At 43.0% G+C, this 18,976-nt stretch overlaps 1 protein-coding gene across 4 annotated transcripts in view; it reads right to left on the bottom strand.

Annotated features, from left to right (window-relative positions):
• Positions 1-18,976, bottom strand: part of RPGRIP1L (RPGRIP1 like) — a 673,080-nt gene that overhangs the window by 643,209 nt on the left and 10,895 nt on the right. Inside the window, exon 1 of one of the 4 annotated variants that reach the window (XM_085639034.1) lies at positions 59-143. The exons of the other annotated variants lie outside the window; for them this stretch is intronic. The gene's annotated coding sequence lies outside the window, so the exon portion shown is untranslated. Of the gene's footprint in view, positions 1-58; positions 144-18,976 lie in introns of those variants that run through there. 4 annotated transcript variants of the gene reach the window in all.

The raw sequence follows: 18,976 nt of genomic DNA, 5'->3' as shown, positions 1-18,976 counted from the left end.
GTTCTCAACCCTAAAACCGATACCCTTTTTTGTCACAGACACCATTTGTGTAACTCACCTCGTCTTAAATTGAGTCCATGTGGAAAAACCAAATGTTTCTGTGGCTATGCCCCAAAGATCCACCTGGATAGATAGCTGAGGGAAGAAGATCACACACACGTTTCCCTACCAGCTCTGGAGGGAATCTGGCGTTGGGACAATGGAGTGCTGGCATCCCAACTCATAGTCTATATGTTCCCTGTATTCAATTGGCATTTAAAATGTTTCACAACCTGTTCCTCCTCAGCATTATTACCATATACCCCATTATTCACAATATCTCACTCACCACAATCTCTTCACACAGATTAAATTAATATCATACATAAAGAAAACTCTTCTTCCACACCTAATACCCCATTTCATACATTTCAGTTCTCGGCACACCACTCTTAAAAATGCCCTAGGACTTGACTATTTGTGATGACCTTCACTATCTGTAACTTTACGCACCTCTCACAATGTTGTTCCCTCTTTTTTCTTTTGTAAATTTCACACACCGGTGGCTAACTCCTCCCACTCATACCAGGGTTTTTGCCAGTGATGATTCCTGTGTTCGCCACAATTTCAGCTGACCTTTTCAAAAAATGCACCCCAAGTTAATCCCTAAGGGGTCTGCCATGCATTACTGTAAATTTCACAAGGCTAATAACTTATTTCAAGCTTACCAAGTGATTAATAATTGATTTTGGAGCCGGTGAGCATGCAAAAACCAAGCACATTTCTAAAATGATATTGACCTTTCGGTTATTTAGGGCTCTCCTAATATAAACCTACACGGGAAACGGGAACCTCTCACAAATCTTTAGCTCCGCTGACACAGAGCAATGTAATTAAGTTACCCATTTCTGCTTATCGCAGTAGGATGCTCCTCTGTTGCTAAAAGGCATACCTTGAATATATCCCTGTGTCCCATTGTACAGTGAAATCACCAAAAGGTGGAAGGAAACAAGACACAATGAATCTCTACAGAGCTAAATCACTGGTAGTATTGCTACTTCTCAAAAGTCATGCAACTTCTGTTTTCTTTAGATAAACCTCATTCTGAAAAACACCAATGCCTGTGATGCAAAGCACAACAAATTAAAAGAAGAATCATTGCAGCCTTTGAGCTACACTGTGATGCACACAGCTGTTCAGACACACCATCCTTCAATTCACCAACTCAAAAACTGTTGTCACTTTGGTCACATGGACTTCACAAGTTAATATATTAATATAGTTACTATAGTCACAACTTCTTCTGAAACTGCTGGTCTATGATCTTCAAAATAATCCTCGACAGGGTTCTTATTCAAGGACTACCTGCTTTCCTTAGCACTTTCAATGCAACCTTATATCCTCAGCATGTACTACCAGAAATGTAAGTTTTTCAACCCAACCTACAAAAATACGGACTCTAGGAAATTAACTACCTTTTTTATTTTTAAGGTAATTATATGCGGTTTTATATAAATGTACTGAAACATCTATCAATCTTGACAATATATACAAATATATGTGTCTGTGTGTGTATTTACACAGACATATACACACACACACACACAGACACACATATACATATATGCAAAAAAGGAGCAGAGGACTCTGGTTAGTTCTCAAGTTTAGGGGGAAAGCAGCTCCTGTATAGAGCACCCTACAACACCAACTACACTCTAAATATGCTCACCTCAAATGTCTGTACCTCCAGCGAAGTTTTTAAGCATAGGATTAGCACAGTGCAATCCACGCAGAGCTACAAAAGGACAAAATCTTTTGCTATTTCTTGAGAAAAGTCTTTAAGCATAGAGTTAGCAGTCTGCCATTCATGCCAAGCTGTAAAATGACAAAAGCCTTTTACCACTCCAGGTACAGTATTAAAGCTTTGGATTGGCAAAATACCATCGAAGCCAACCTGGAATGAATAAAAGACACTGCTGACAAACACACACACATAATATATATGTGCACACATGCACGCAGACATATTTGTATCTATACATATGTATATTATGTATACATTGTCAAAGTATGTAGAGGTGGGGCAAAGAACAGTAAATCTCCACCTAAATTTCTAAACTTACATGGCAGATACAGTTAATAGTCAATATTCTAGAGTCAATCTTTGTATTCTTAGCTATCTGGGACCTTGGCATACAACCATACTCAGTTGCAATACAGCAGACAGTACAATACCAAGCCGTTTTCCCGAAACAAAGACCACTTCTTCCTTGGGACTGTCAATGGTGCCTTTTCCACTCACTAGCCATACACTCCAAGTGGAAAATTCATGCCAAAATGTATTCTCTGCAAGGGTCTCTGTGCAAGCATACAATACCATGAAATAAAGACTGTAAACTCCTTTTTACCCACCCCTTGCCTGCCAGGCTACACTTCACACTATGGGTGCTATTTTCCTGCATGATATGCTGCAATTCTCCCCACCCTTTCCTGCATGTCCTCGGCGTGCTGCACACTGCTAGGACATGCTCCACCTTGCATGCAAAGCTTACTGTACCGCCAGGTCCACAATCATGATCACCAATGCTTAACAAGATCATGCATACAACTCTACTCCATTGGACTAAGACCTGCAACAACAAGCACAACAGCTAGATAGACTCTCTCACATATTATTGCCAAGGACATCGGTGAGTTGATACTTGAACAGTCTCACACGGAGACACCCTCAAAGAAGTTTGTGAGCCCATACCAGGGCAGTTGCACTTTAAAATACGGAACCATTGGCAGCAGTAAAGCACAAATGTCATTAGTATTCAACTGTCATCAGGGCAGTGGTCCCCACTATATTGTTACACATGCTATTTACACCTGTGAAAATAAGCTGCTCTGTAAAAACAATGGGACAGAACTGATGCTTTCATATCACACTGAGTTTATGAGTCCCTGGGTGCCAGGAAATGGAATTTCCCAGGGAGATTAGGGGTGTTGGCACACATGGTTGTCCCTCACCGACCGTTCAGATATTGTTAGATGACTTGGCCTCATCAGGACTACGGCATGGCATGGGTTCAAGGTGTCTTCCTCCTCTTCGCCATGAGATAAAAGCAAGCAGGCAACAACCCTTGGCAAGCAGGCTGCAGGACTAGTGTCTCCCAGGACACTAGCACTCCTTCACCTCTGCCAGACAGAACCCTCTATGAAATCACAATTCATGCATGACATCACAAACCACTGCCTTCCAAGAGACAACTCAAATGGCAACAGAGGGTTGGACTACAACAGAGAAACTAGTAACTACAGGTGGTCAATCTTTCATCCCACCTGGGGGTTTCCTTCCAGCTGAGGTTTATTTATGCAGTGAAAACGTTTAGCAACGTAAGCCATAATCAGGATGTCATCAACACACTGTGCAGTTAAAACAGAAGGTACAAAATATGTGATAAAAGTCCAAACTTTTCTGTATGTTGCTTAGACATAGGGTTGAAAACATTTGCATAGAGCTTTTATTTCGTTGGTTAATGTTTTAACTTCTGTGTAGAAACTTTAGAATAAGCATGAAGATACAATATAATGTGAAGAAATAGTACAACTTTAATTCTATACCAGTTTTCTTTAGTCATTATATAGTAAGTGCATTTTACATTCTTAAGGGCAGCACGCCTTGGTTGCCTAGAAGGTGAATTCCATATTTTTTGCGAAACTTTGAAAATACTTAGTTACACCTTTTTATTTTGAGCTTACCAAGTATTTAGAGGACAGGCATGTTCACAGAGCTGGTGACGACTGTGGCGTTGAAAGGTGTGAGCTGCATGGCAAGGGATGGTGGCTTCAAAGACGTACCTACAACCAGGATTCTGAATCTGATATGAGTTTTAATTTGGGAGCCTGTGAAGATTTCAGATTCCAGACAAGTGGTTGAAATTATGGTTTACAGTGTTCAATCTGACTACATGTTTAAGTAGGTGATATTGAAACATACAGACTTTGGCTGCTGCTTCAAAGTGGCTTTGGCTAGGCTAGGTTTTATGGTTTGGTACTTACTCTTTGGTGCCTTTATTATGGAAAAACAGGCTGCCATCCAGGTTTTCATAGTCTTAATAATCTTCCCACTATCCAAACTTTTCAAACAGACGACATTCTCAAATACAACCAAGAATTATCAGTGTACTGGTGGAAGAGAGCACCATGCAGTGCAACAAAACCTTTCAGGGGACAGACTGAAAAGCATGTGACAAGCCCACCGGCATTGAATTCCATGATTTTTTGGGAGATGGTGGTATCCCGCATTAAGATGATGAAATGTGTGAAATATTTCAGAGAAGATGCTGCTAAGACCAAAGACTTGTATTAGATCCGAAAGTCTATCCTGCAGTTAAAATCTGCTGTGATCAACTTAAGAAAATAGAGCAGCACCAAATATCATTTTACCAAATTCAGTGCATACAAATAATTGTCAGTGCTTTCGATTCACTTTGTAACACTAGCCTGAAACCTACCTTAAAAGAGGCCACAAGGAATACTGTGGGAACTGAATGGCCATACGTGCCTCAATATGTTTTACCAATAAATGGAAGCTTGTTGATCCTTGGGTCGTCAGGTTACCTTCCTATCCAACTGGTTCGGGAGACCTTGTGCATCTTTGTGTTTGGTTAAGGTCATGGACAGATTTTTAAGTAGGCGAGGCTGTAAGTATGCCCTGTGTGAATGGAAAGCGTTTACATTGCCAATGCCAACCACAGAGACAGAATACGAACTTCATGATCTCTGCAGGTGTCCACCCTTCCTTTCTGCCTTCATTTATTATCTAAGCCACTCTCCTACCCAGCACCTCACTGCTCCCCTTTCCTTTCCTCCCAATAACTCTGCTAACACTTGTATGTGTCACAACAAATAGGAAACAGTAGGTAAATGTTGATGACTTTAAGTTATTAATTGTTGAAAGACATTAAGGAGAACGTTTTGTAAGTATAGATTACTTTTAAGACGTTTCAGTTGAGTAAATGTTTTCAGAAATGTTACAGTTTATATTTTTGATTGATAAATAATATTGAGTATTTATGTTTTTATGTTGGATCCAAGTTGTAAATATTGAACTAATATGTCTATAGTTAAAACAAGTTTAAAATAACGTACTGAAAAGTGTTTTTTAACATTTTAGTTAGGCCATATTTTGTTGAAATCTCCATTTAAGGTTAGTATGGATGCCATTTGTTGCTCACTTCTATTTCTTCCACCTCCCAACCCGTTCCTCTGTGTATGGTTTTCCTTCCTTAGCACTGCAGAGTGAAGACTAAATGATGTTACAACAATGTTCCTAATGTGCATGTATTGCGAATGAATTTTCTAGTATTCGTAACTGTTGCAAGTGCTAAAGATCCTTCCACTGTATTTCCGTTGATGGGCTTAGCATCTTTGATTAGAGTATAATCCATTATTTAGACATTTTGCACATTAGTTGAACTTCCTATGGCAACGTGACATCAAAGATGCTCAACACTTTCTTAGAAAATGGCATAGTCCTAGCGTATGATGTTAATGGCGTGGATTTCTCTGATTTGATAAAGAAATGATACATGGGATCATATCATGCTGACTCTGTGGATTTAACACATTTTCTATGCAGGACTTGTGTATAAGAACCCCTTGGTTTGGGGGAGACCCAGATATTTTCCTGAACTTTGCATAGCTAGGGAACCGGCCCAATTTCTTATGATTTTGCTGTTCATTTGAGACATGGAATAATTCTTATTTCGGATTATATTCTCTGCATTTGACCCTTCATGGCATTTTAACTTTTACTCTTTACCGCTTGATTTTGAGATTTCTGTAATAAAACCCTTTAACTTCCCACCTGATCTAGAACTCAGTTATAGAGTGGTTCCAGTTATTTAATTATGATATTTTCTGCTAACTAAATGTTTGGTAGGGTGCTCTTTTAAGCAAGATCAAACCCGTCACAGTTTTTAGGTCTTGCTTAGGCAGAGAATGTGCCATCTCTTCGAGACATGCTGTATCTAGAATATGGGTTTTAAGCACCGCCTGTTTTTTTTTTTAATTGGCTCCTTTTACTGTCATTCCTAAATGCCTGCTTTTCATTGATTAAAATGCTTAGTAGTCCCTCTTTTTCTACTTTTGTAACCTCCCAAGAGGACTGCCCCTGTTACATGTGCTCTTATGCTTCAAGTTAAATTATGATACTTGTAGAGCTTTTTTTTCTTTTTGTTGGCATGCCTATGCTCGTGTGTGTTATCTTTACTTCACACAGTCTGAAAGGTTCCCAGCCGAATCATTTAAAAGTGCTTCTGCTTCACGGCCACCATGCATTCTGCACATGCTTTGCAGGATGCTATTTTTCTTTATTTAAACTTTTACATGCTCTGCACAATGTTACTTTTATATTGTTTTTACATTTTTGGGAGATACTCGGCGCGGTGCCAGATTTATTTTAGGTTCCAGGGTGGGTGCTTTTAACGTGGCTCTAGCAAGCCTTCCGTGCAACTGAACAGTGTTTGGTGCATAAAACTGATTTCAGCACCCCTGACTCTAGCTTTGAATACGTTACCGCTCAGATGCCATCAGGGTAGTGATGCCTCAACTTCAGAGGACTATCCTTTTCCTTTCAACTGGACTCCTGGGCTGAAGCCCCTATGTAGGTCAGAGTTCAAACCTTTACTAAACTGGTCTGCTGCTTTAATTTTTTATTCTTATGTCACATAAGCCTAAACGTGGATTAAAGCCACAAACAAGATTTGAGGCAAATGCCTGAAATAATTTGTAATTGTGGCTAACGCTTGTAAATGACTTGGACTCTCGGTTTAAAGCACTACAAAAAAAATTAAAAAATATCATTTACAACACCAATAGCTCTAACTTTTACAAACGCAAGACCAGTTGCATGGCAATTGCTTGTTTAGGTTTGGCTACAGACAACTTTTTAGATTTGGCTATAGACAGCTCCAGCTATTCTCAAACAGATGATATTAATCCTTGAAAATATGCATACAGTAGGCTTCAGATAAATATTGTCTCACCACATGGGGTTTTGCTCGTGGACTCATTCCTCCTCCTATGGAGTGCTTCAATTACAATGCTACATTATAAAACTACAGTGAATCATTTCACTCTCTTTCATATTCAGTCTATGACGTCACCCATGGATTTGCACTGCGCTAGGCCTGCAATAAAGATTTTACTTGAACTTTTTTACTTTTCCTTTAACTGTCAAGCAGTGTCCTTGGTGGTTTTCTGCACAACCTGTGTTTGACACTGTAAAAGCCAATAGATCCTGCAATAATGTGATTCACTCATGCAAACAGCATCAGTGAATGCTTTTCATTGAATGCATTACTATATAAAAGCCAACATTATTGCCTGGGTTTAAAAATTCATCAAAAGTATATTTTGCAGGAGAACCACTCATCAAAACTTGTTTTTTGTAAGTGAATGCTTTCCAAACATTTTGGCTGGTTAATTCTATGATTTTTATAGGAATCTTACCCACCACGCTTCACAATATTTGAAAGTTTATTTCCTACAGTTTTGCTAGTAAAGTAAGAATTTCCCTAATTCAAACTTCTCTCATACTTCTCTCTCAAAGGAGCAAACCCAAAGGAACTGAGGGTGTCCCAGTTACTCTGGCTCTTTTAATTAATTTATCGGTCTCTGTAGAGTTTCTTTCATGACAATATACTCCAAAAAGAGATTTGCACCTGTAGTTATGTGGTCCCAGTACTTCAGCAGCACGTGAGAATAACCACTGTGTCCAATTACGATGAGTCCTCCTACTATAATAAGCTGACCATGGCAGTGATAAGTTGCCAAAAAAATAGTGATCCGTTTATTCAAATGTTAGCTCTAAACCATGCAAATGAAAAGATGACCAATAGAGCGCATAGTCAGGCTGTACCAAACACAAGACGGCATAATTGAACAAGGGCCCACAGCCAACGTAGTAATCAGGTCTAAGCCATAGACATCAAAGGAGCATTGTAGCAGCAAACAGCAGTCCTGAGCAACAAAGATGGCAAAGGTTCCAAAGTAGCACCTGTAAGATTATTGCTCACCATTTAAGGAAATATGTTTAATGAAGAACTACGAGTCTCCTTTAGTCAAGTCTTAAAGGCCAAACCAGATGCAGGCAGGACTCATAATTAAAACAGTGGCTATGTAAAATGTATAAGAACTCAGTTTGCAGTTACTTTAAGAGCAACGCTTCTTTGCACAAATGTAGGAAATCAGTAATCAACAACACAATTCGACATTGTGTACTTAAAAAGCCAGATTGGTGTAAACCTAACAAGATAAGATTATATATAATTTCATGTACATGTAAGAATAGCAAAGACCCTTGAACTTGATATGACCCATGGGTTGATGGGAGAGGACTTAATTTAGGAAGTCATACAAACAGTGCCTAGGATGATGAAAGGATTTTGCCTTCTCCACAGGTCAAGCAACGGGTTCCTTTTCTTGTCTTCAGGATGGTTGATCCATGTGATTAAGGGTGAAAATTACCCAGGATGAAGATTCTCAGCACAATGTCAATCATTAATACTAACACTGGCATACTTTACTGGGTGATGTCAACAGTTTGAAGTAAACCGTTACTCTGGATTATTTGGAAGATCCACACATTTCACAGAACTTAAGGTGAGGTCCAACAGGTGGAAATGTATCTGTGGTTGCGCCCGTTCACATTCAGAGGAGATAGCACTGGTAGCTCGGCCGACAGCTGGATCAGGGCTGATTTCCATAAGGTTGGTCGATGTCCGGATTGTCACAGGGAGCAAAGGAGAGAAAGAAGCTAGACTGCCAATGCCAGAGTAATCAAGTAATTAAAAAAGGTAAGGAGAACAAGCCTATCATTTCCCTATGATATCAGGCACACATCAAGGCTGTGTCATTCCCCTAACCTATTGATATTTTTTTATATATGTCACCTAAGGACATTTCATTTCCCTGAAACTGGATAATTTGAAAATCACTGGCCCTATCTAACCATGCTTCTTGTTCACAGATAATACAGGCCTTGTAAGCCGCATATATGTAAACACCTGTAGAAGCAAGGGGTGATACCTAATGCTCCCACAAGAGAGTGCATCATCAAAGAAAAGACACTCTTTGAGAAATACATTTTAGGTTAATTATAACCTTATTAAAATATGTTGTTAATTTGGCAACCTTGGTCTACATCTTGGTTCTGTTGTAATGAAGAGCACAAGCAGATGAGGCCTTGGCAGCACTGGTTCTATCAGACAGCACATTTTAAAGAATCATAGCTAGGCAAAGAGGTTAGTCGCTTCAACAGCGGTGAGAAGTTCATATGCAAAGTCTAGTTTCTGTCTCAGGCTACAGTAGTGAAATATGTTGCCATTATCAGAATCCAGGAACCACAATGTGCCAGCATAGAATGGAACTTGCATTAATCTCATAGCAGTTGTACTAATAATGTTTTGTATTAGATTAGGGACAATTACATCTGCTGCTGTCACTCAAAGAAATGATTCGGCTGATGAATCGTGCATTCACCAAGACTCCCTTGGTTCACCCATGTAAAAGAAACCCTGCAAGCAAGATGTGGAAACAGCTAAGTGTATTAGCTATAGGCTTTCCTGAGGGCAAACTATAGGGTCACCCTTGCACCCATGACCAACCATATCTCCAGATGGATCGCACTCCCGCTCTCACTGGCGGGCCCGTATAGGGCTCATAAACATGGCGATACTCCCCAAATCGCTAAACTTGTTCATTACTATAACGCTCTCTCTCATCGCATACTTTATGATACTTAGAACACAGCTGGTAAGCCTCGCCTGGGCAACAGATGTGGATAAGGTGAGAAACCCTCATGTTGTCGTTCCATAGAGGGGGATTCGAGGCCCATGAACTGGAGCTTTATTATATATGCACCCAGGTGTACTTCACCTTCCACTGGTTTTGAACCACCCCCTTTCTCCTTCACTTGGCTGTGGAAGCGGATTTGCGATGCCAGCACCGCTAGAATTTCTCTTTGCAACCCTCCTCACCATTCAACCTAAGCACTATACCACAATCAAATGTACACTGCCAGCATGGCCAAAATTAAATATGAAAGCGAGAGTGGATCTTGTATACTCTCCCAGTCTGCCACTTGCCCATCACCCATGGCTACCGGCTTCTCATGAAAAGCTAGTGCAGACACACCTGCACTATAGCGATCAGGGGTAATTTGTTTAGGCTAGGCGCCTTTCTTATATTGTAGGAATACCTGGGGGTGCCCGCAGCACTCCAATGGAGGTGTTCACAAACTATCGAGTCAGAAGTCATTCCAAAAGTGCTCTCCCGCGCTTCCCTGGCACCTGTTTATTAAGTACCCTGAAGCAAATTGTTAATTCCTTTATTTAGAAAACTTGGCATTTATGTTTGCCTGGGCCTAATAAAATTTGAATATTAATAGAGCATAATGTTCACCCACAAAAATGGCACTCGGGCTACTGACAGATAATAGATGCGTATTCTTACCCGACTGAATGGTACTCATTTCATCAACCTCCAAGGCATAAAAGGCTAAGTGATCCACCCGCAGGAATTTTAAACTGCGACAATGGGGTCACACAAAAAAAGCTCTGGAGTGGATACATTAGTCCAATGCAGCCCCACCAGACCATGCAGAACAGAAGTGTTACCAAACCGTAATTTGTGCAATACATAATGCTTTCTATATCTGAGCAGCATACAAACCAACGTCCCTAATACTCCAGCCTATTAGCCCATGTAATGTGAACTTGATGTTTTTTATGTGTACATATTCTGCATAGTTTTCTATCATTTTTGTCTTTTTCCAATATGTTAATGTGTTAGTTCTGCAGTTTGAGCAGCTGAACTTGGGTGTATTTAATGTGTATGCTACAGCCAGGGTCACTGCAATACATAATACACTTAGGGCCTCATTACGATGGCAGTCGGACGAGCGGCCAAACCGCCATTGTTTCGGGCACGGGACCGTCCAACAAGGAGTCGGCGGGCCTGATCGCCTTCATGGCGATCGCGACGTAATTGAGCGGTTATAAAATGCTGTTTACCATTGCAGCTTGAGCAGCAGCCCAGGAAAAGGGCTGCTACACAAGCCGCAACAGTAAAGAGCATTTTTCAAACATCCATGCATGGATGTTTGTTTGGGCACCACAGATGCCCCCAGGGCCACATAGCAAATGCCCACAGGGGACAGGGGCTTGGTTAAGGGCCCCCAAAGTCCCTTTCTGACAGCCTTTCCAGAGTGGTCAGACCACCCTGGAAAGGCTGTCATAAAGGGACATAGTAATCCCTACAGCAGTGACTGTGCAGGCACCACCTCCATTGTAAGGCTTACGATCCGACTGACGTCCCGACAGGTTCCTTGACCCTATCGGAGGCGTTGGTCGGTACCTCCGACCGCTGTGGTCTGACGGACTGCATCATAATGCGGCGGTCAGACCGCTATGCTGGATGTCGGTGGAATTCACGCTGAATGGTGGAATTTTCCTATATCACTTATGCACATTACACATTTGTCTAAAAAGAAGTGCAGTTCATGGACAGGACTAGTGGACCAAAGCTTTACTTAGCTAACGCTTTTATTGAAATGTTGTCAGTCATCTGTGTCTAGCTTTAAGTTAGGGTAAATCAAAGCTAATAGTGTCATTTATTTGTGCCAATAAGAATATTTTCCTATGATGTGCATTAAAACTAAAAACGGTTACAATAGCAGTTCTTAGAACACCTGCCTGCTAGAAAGCCCCTTAATGGGCTATACAAATTATGTGATGGTTAAATGTATTTTTAATTTATGTTTTTTTCTGCAAGCATACGGCAGCCATATTTGAGTGGCAACATATTTGCTTTATTCTTCTTTTTTATTTCTGTGGCATAACCTGCAATTAAAAATACAAAAATAATTAACCATCAAGCCAGTTTACCAAGGCCAGACTTCTTGGCTTCGGGAATGCTTGTAATTTATCTGCTAGTTGTAATTGTATTTATATAGCTCTTATTAACCCGCACGAGGCGTCAGAGCACTTTTCGAAAAGTAGCACGCTACTCCGGAACCCAAAAAGTATTAGTATAGGGAAGTATGAATTAATTTGAGTGGTGGACATGTGAGTCTGTTGGTTGGATTGAAAGGGTTAGAAGAGGGAAGAGTCTAGAAAGAATCTTATTTTTTCTACAGTAACCCTGAGATTTATAAAAGTTGTAAAGGCTTAAGTCTTAAGCTTTGTTTTGGCACTTTTTCCCCAATGGTCACAAAACAATAATTGTGGGTTTAAATACATTTTTATTAACATTTTGCTGCCATGTTCAAGTATTGATTGAATATCGTAAGTATAGCAAGCTCTACAGTGAACTACAATCAGTCTCCAAATAACTTACCCTCTAGCCATCATTCATAGCCCCCCTCGCCCCCTCCTCCCCCCAATCTCTTTGTTGAGTTGCTCTAAAGTTAGAATTCAGGCTCTCTTAAGTTCCAATGTCGGCCAAGTCCGTCCTGTATGCCTCCATGATGCTGGGAAATGATGGTGTAATAATCTTCGAGCTTGATGGGATTTACAAGTTTCAGTGCTCAGAGGCGTTTTGGGCATGACAATTCCTTGGCGACTCTGCTAAAGTAGACCGAGAGACAACCCTATTGCTTGGTGACAGTTTCTCCATACTAAGAATCCACCAGTCTTTCAATACATTTTAGTTTGGATGTCCCCAATGGCATAGGATGGTTTGTTTGGCTGCGAGAAGGAGGTGGGATATCAGTTTACCTAGTGCACCATACAGCGGATACATATCTGGTATGGGACATCCGAATAGCATCACCTCAGCACATCTTGCAGGTCTTACCCGGTGATTTGTTCACAAGTGGACAATATTGAGGCCAAGAAGGGTTGTATCTTGGGGCATGACCAGAATATTTGGGTAATGGGTCCCTTTTCCATGCACTGTGTAGTACATATGTCACTCGAGTTATTGTTCTAGTCTTTACAGAATGTTACTTGCATGCCTTGTATTCCACCAGAATGCACTAACTCTTATGTTCCATGTTTGTGCTCAACTAGGCGTCCTGTTCTAAGGCAGTTGCTTGTAGCCTCTGTTGAGAATAGTCCACTCTTGTCTCTCCTCTTGCACCTAAATAAAGGACTTCTAAACGTACCTGCTGTTTCCTGCGATCTTCATCTACCACAACTTGGCGACGACTTATGAAGAACCCCGTGTGCAGTGCAGCAGCGCCTTTCTGTCCTTTTTGGCAATTTCTCCTTTGCAACAGAAGCGTCTTCATGCAGAGATCTGAAGCAAAAACACAGTCACTGTTTTCCCTCAGCGACAAGAGCGGACAGTTTCCGTTTCCTACTCCGTTTTGGAAGAAGGTCTGAATTTAATCGCATTGCCCATTGGTGACATCAGGCACCTCTGCCTCAGGTGACATACGCCTCCAGCAACGTCGGCGGCCCATAACCTAGCAACACCTAGACGCCGCATCACTGACGCACTTCACTTCTGCGTGAAACGTCAGTACCTCATGATCTCCCGACTCCAGGCAACGCGAAGATGCCACGTTGTTTATACGTCACCGCGTACGACCCCAGCGTCCCCACGTCGGCAGCTATTTTGAATGGCCTCACTTGGTTACCATAGTAACCCAACGCTACGGAACCGTCCCACTGAAATTTAGAGACTCAAAGACTCGCCGAACAGCTGATTTTTTTGGCGATACACACGCCTACTGTGTATCCACCTTCTACGCTTTCCAGGTACTTTTAAATATTTATTGCGGCCTCTCACGGCGATATACATGCCCGTATATCGTTCTGCTCATTAACCCTATCCTTTGAGTTTGAGACTCTATCGAACATCTGACTTTCATGGCGATACACACGCCCATTGTGTATCTGTATCCCGCCCACATTTCTAGTAGTTTTTAAAACTTCCTTGCAGTTTGTCTCGGCGATATACACGCCTGTATATCATTCTGTCCAGTTCTTTTCTCTGCTCTATAACCCTATAACATTTTACTCTGTCACTTCATTCGTCTCACCATGGCCTCCCCACACATATCTGTTGTCCCGCAACTCCATTTTTTAGCCCAACCTGGCCAGCCAAGCATTCCCTGGGAAGATTGGATCCTCATGGTTGAGAACTACCTTGACGCTCTAGATGGCCAAGAGTTTTCAGCAAAGAGAAAGAAAGCTCTTCTCCTAAGCACTCTAGGTAAAGAAGGCCGGCGTGTTGTTCGTTATCTTCCTTAAGCTCTCCAAGCCAATGGGCAGGCATTACCTGATGAATACAAAGAGGCCATCTGTCGACTATAAGAGAGGTACGCAAAAGAAGAAAATTTAGTTATGAATAGATTTAAGTTCTATACCCAACACCAGAAAACTGGCGAGTCCATTGATGAGTTCATCTCTAGACTTAGAGAAATGTCCATTAAATGTACATTTGGAAACCTGACTGACAAGCTGATCAGAGATCAGCTCATAGCAATAACAAGAAGATCCAAGAACGCCTCTGGGCGGCAAAGAACCCCAACCTTAAAACAGCAATAGATTTAGCAAAAGTCATAGAACAGTCCGAAGGCTGTATGAGAGAATTGGAGAAGAAGATTCCAACAAATGATGTTAATGAAGTGTCCACTCAGGAGCTACCAGATTCTGAACAAAGCGACGATGACCCCAGCGCCATCGCCGCTGTCAAGAATAAGAAGTTATTGAAGAAACCCTTTAATCCTAGAGCTAAAATTAACTCTAAGCCTTCAAATGTCAGAATGTGTAATAGATGTGGAAGTACAGTACACACCTCGGACTCCAAGTTTTTTTTTGCCGCTAAACAAGAGTGTCTGAAATGTGGTCGCATGGGACATTACACCTGAGAATGTAGGAGCAGATTTCGCTCTAGCGCAGCCAGTGTGCACAGCGCCGCAGCAGAAGATAATGAAAACGACAACATATTGGTGGTTGAGTCGGACCTTACCTCCCAAGAAGAAGACAAGCGAAGGAATAGACCTAGAGCCATGTTTATAAACGATGGTCAAGATGTATGTCTGATGGTTGACACTGGCTCAAAATACACTATAGTACCCAGAAACCTTTTTGAAGAAAAATGGGGCGCAAGACAACTCCTTCCTAAGGATATTTCCCCAGGGGGATACCAAGGAGAGTCCATTGACATACTTGGGTTCTTTGACACACACATTACTTTTACCCATAGACACATTCAAGGAAAGATCTATGTGTCTAAACATGGGCCAGCCATACTTGGGTGGGTGCACCAGTACGATCTTTGGATCATTGTCAACCTCTGTGCACCCACACAAGTCATGATCATTGAGGATGAGGGCTAGATAAAATTCTCACAGAAGCCTTCAGTGTCTTTAGATAAGAACTGGGCCAACTCAAAGGCTATTCTCATTGTATCTTAATTAAAAAGGGTTCTGTCCCCATTCAGCACAAAGTTAGGTGTGTTCCTATAGTTGTCAAAGAGGAGGTCAAGGGGCTCATTCACAACATGCTTACTTCAAAACATGCTTACAGCGGGGGTCATAGAGGCCATAGAAGCTTCTCCAAGGATTTCGCTCATTGTTATCACCAAGAATGCCGACGGTAAGGTCCGCTTCTGTGTTGACTTGAGGTCTCTGAATCAGTGTGCTGTTGCTGACATTTCCACTCCCAAATATCACAGAGTTTGTCACTGCTCTGAAGAGCGCCCAAGTCTTCTCAAAACTCGACCTCAGAAGTGCGTACCACCAAATAAATCTGCACAAAGTTTCGAAACATCTCACTGCCTTTATTACATCAGAGGGCACTTACCAATTTACACGCCTCCCCTTCGGTCTCAACTCGGCAGCCAGTGTCTTCCAAAGGATGGTTTCCAGCATTTTCGAGGGGGAGGGGAATACCATTTATTTCCAGGCCAATATCTTGGTATATGGTCAGTCAGTTGAACAACACAACGCTACTCTCAAGGTTGTCCTTGACAAATTGTCTGCTGCAGGCCTCACTCTTCACAAGGGGAAATGCAAGTTTTTAGTTGATCAAATTGACTATTTAGGCTACACTATCAACGCCTCCGGTGTCAAACCCAAGAGAGACTTGTGCAACGCCATCAATTTAGCTCTTCACCCCACTGATAAAGACCAGTTACATTCTTTCATGGGACTAATGAAGTACTACTCAAAATTTGTTAAGAACTTCTCAGACAAAACATCCTGTATGCGTTCCTAACACAAGCGGGGGTGAGCTTCTCGTGGGGTACTCAGCAACATGAATGTTTCAATTCTATCAAAAAAGAAATTTGCAATGCCAATGTCCTAGCTCCTTTTGATGTTAATAACAAGTCTATTTTAACAGTTGATGCCAGTGCCACAGGCTTGGGGGCTATGTTATCACAGTCCAAATGTGGGTCTGAGCGTACTGTAGCCTTTGCCTCCAGAACACTGACCGATGCAGAGAAAAACGACTCGGTCATTGAAAGGGAGACATTGCTGCATTCCGGGCGGTGGAATATTTTCAAACTTATCTGTGGGGCACAATATCTCTCCTGAGAACGGACCACAAGCCCCTAGTCAAAGTTCTTTCCCCTGGCGGTACTGGGAATGGGTCTGCCAGGCTTGCTAAACTAGCATCCAAACTCCAAGAGTTTCAATACCAGGTTGAATACATTCAGGGGTGGAAGAATGTCCAGGCCGACTGCCTCTCTAGAATGTCACTGGACTGGCGGACCGTCCTTGATCCTTACATTTCTGGATGAGACAATGACATTGCTGTAGCTTCCATTGAAGATGCTGTATTTGTAGGAGAGGGTGTTTTTGATGTCAGTGATTGGGAGCGTGAAATGAGGGATGACCACACCCTACAAGAAGTCACCAAACTTTTTAAATTTGGTCCCAGGAGGGAGAGTTATCTCTGTCCGACCCTACGTCAAGGTTCTTGATGAACTTTCCCTTGACAGTAACAATGTCTTGGTTAAAGGAGAAAAATTAATTCCCCCCTTTGGCATCAGAAGAAAGCTCTTAGCATTAGCCCATGAAGGCCATCTCGGTCAGACTCTCACACAACGCCGTCTCAAGAACCACTTCTGGTGGCCGGGCATTGATGCTCAAGTAGTAGAGTGGGTAGAAAGTTGCACAGTATGTAAAGAAGGTGAAAAACGACTTAAGGTGGGTTCCAAGTCTAGTGATGCACACATTCAGAACCCATGCTTACCCTGGCATAGCAATTGTCTTGACTTCATTGGTCCTATGAGGGAGCTGCATGAGAAGGACAGGTTTGCCAGTGTTGTAGTGGATGTATTCTCTAGGTGGCTAGTGGTTGAATTCACCAACAATGTCACTACTGAGAGTACCATTAAGTTTTTGGGCAAACTATTCAGGGATGAGGGTATCCCCTCTGCTCTCATTACGGACAACGGCACTCAGCTAGTCTCCAAGAAGATGCAAGCTTTCTTGAAAGGTTGTGGTGTCTCTCACCATCGCACCTCACTCTACAATCCTCAAGGGAATGGCCTTTGCGAAAAAAGGGCTAACAAAGTAGTCAAAAGAATCATCAAAATGGCCTCCGCCAATAGGTCAGTGGTACGAAAAATGGTCAACAAAATGCTTTGGGCCTACCGGACCACTCCCCTTGTTGACGGCCAATCCTTCCCTTTTCAACTAATGATGGGACGGGCTCCAGGCTCGAAACTTGTTCCTCCTTGGATGAAGCAACTAGTCACATTGCAAGGGGGATGCCCTAATCTTCCATTACCCTCAGATTCTCCTTGTCGTTTCAAGGTGGGAGACCTGGTCAAGATCAAGAGTGGTTGGTAGGGTGGGGAGAGGATTGTCAAAGTTCAATCAATCAAACATTTGTAGAGCGCACTACATACCTGTGAAGATCTCAAGGCACGGTGGGGGGGCGCTACTGATCGAACAGCCAGGTCTTGAGTAGCCTCCTGAAGGTCAGCAGGTCTTGGGTCTGTTGTAGGCTCAGTGGGAGGGTGTTCCAGGTCTTGGCGGCGAGGTGGGAGAAGGACCTCGAGGTCGGCAGAGCGGAGCTGGCGGTTGGGGGTGTAGAAGGAAAGTCGTTTGTTGAGGTAGACTGGGCCGGTCTTGTGGAGTGCCTTGTGTGCGTGGATGAGGAGCTTGAAGGATATCCTCTTGTTGACGGGCAGCCAGTGCAGGTTTCTTAGGTGGGGGGTGATGTGGCCGTGGCGTGGTATGTCGAGGATCAGTCGTGCCAAGGCATTTTGGATGCGTTGCAGTCGTTTGATGAGCTTGGTCGGGGCTCCCACGTAGAGAGCGTTTCCATAGTCAAGTCTGCTGCTGACGAGGGCATGGGTGACTGTTCTTCTTGTATCTGTCGGGATCCACCTGTAGATCTTGCGGAGCATGCGGAGGGTGTTGAAGCAGAAGGAGGAGACGGCGTTGACTTGCTTGGTCATGGAGAGCATGGAGTCGAGGAGGATTCCCAGGTTGCGTGCATGGTCGGTGTGTGTCGGGGCTGCCCCCAGTGCCGTCGGCCACCAGGAGTCGTCCCAGGCTGAAGGGTTGGAGCCGAGGATGAGGACCTCCGTTTTGTCCGTGTTCAGCTTCAGTCGGCTAGTCTTCATCCAGTCGGCGACGGCCTTCATTTCTTTGTGGGGGTTGGCTTTGGCAGTGATCGGGTCCTTGGTGAGGGAGAGCATCAGTCGAGTGTCGTCGGCGTAGGAGATTATGTTGAGGTTGTGCTGTTGGGCGACATGTGCGAGCGGGGCCATGTAAATGTTGAACAGTGTCGGGCTGAGGGAGGAACCCTGGGGTACACCGCAGATGATCTCGGAGGCTTCGGATCGGAATGGGGTGAGGCGGACGCTCTGGGTTCTGCCGGAGAGGAAGGAGGTGGTCCATTCCAGAGCCTTGTCTCGGATCCCTGCGGCGTGGAGGCGTGCGCGTAGTGTGCGGTGCAAGACGGTGTCGAAGGCGGCGGAGAGGTCCAGGAGGATGAGGGCTGCGGTCTCACCATTGTCCAGCAGTGTCCTGATG

The sequence above is a fragment of the Triturus cristatus genome, chromosome 12 (genome assembly GCF_964204655.1).
Source record: "Triturus cristatus chromosome 12, aTriCri1.1, whole genome shotgun sequence".
Classification (NCBI taxonomy): Eukaryota; Metazoa; Chordata; class Amphibia; order Caudata; family Salamandridae; genus Triturus; species Triturus cristatus.
Note: the sequence above shows the minus strand (reverse complement) of the source record. Positions and strands in the feature narration are given on the sequence as shown.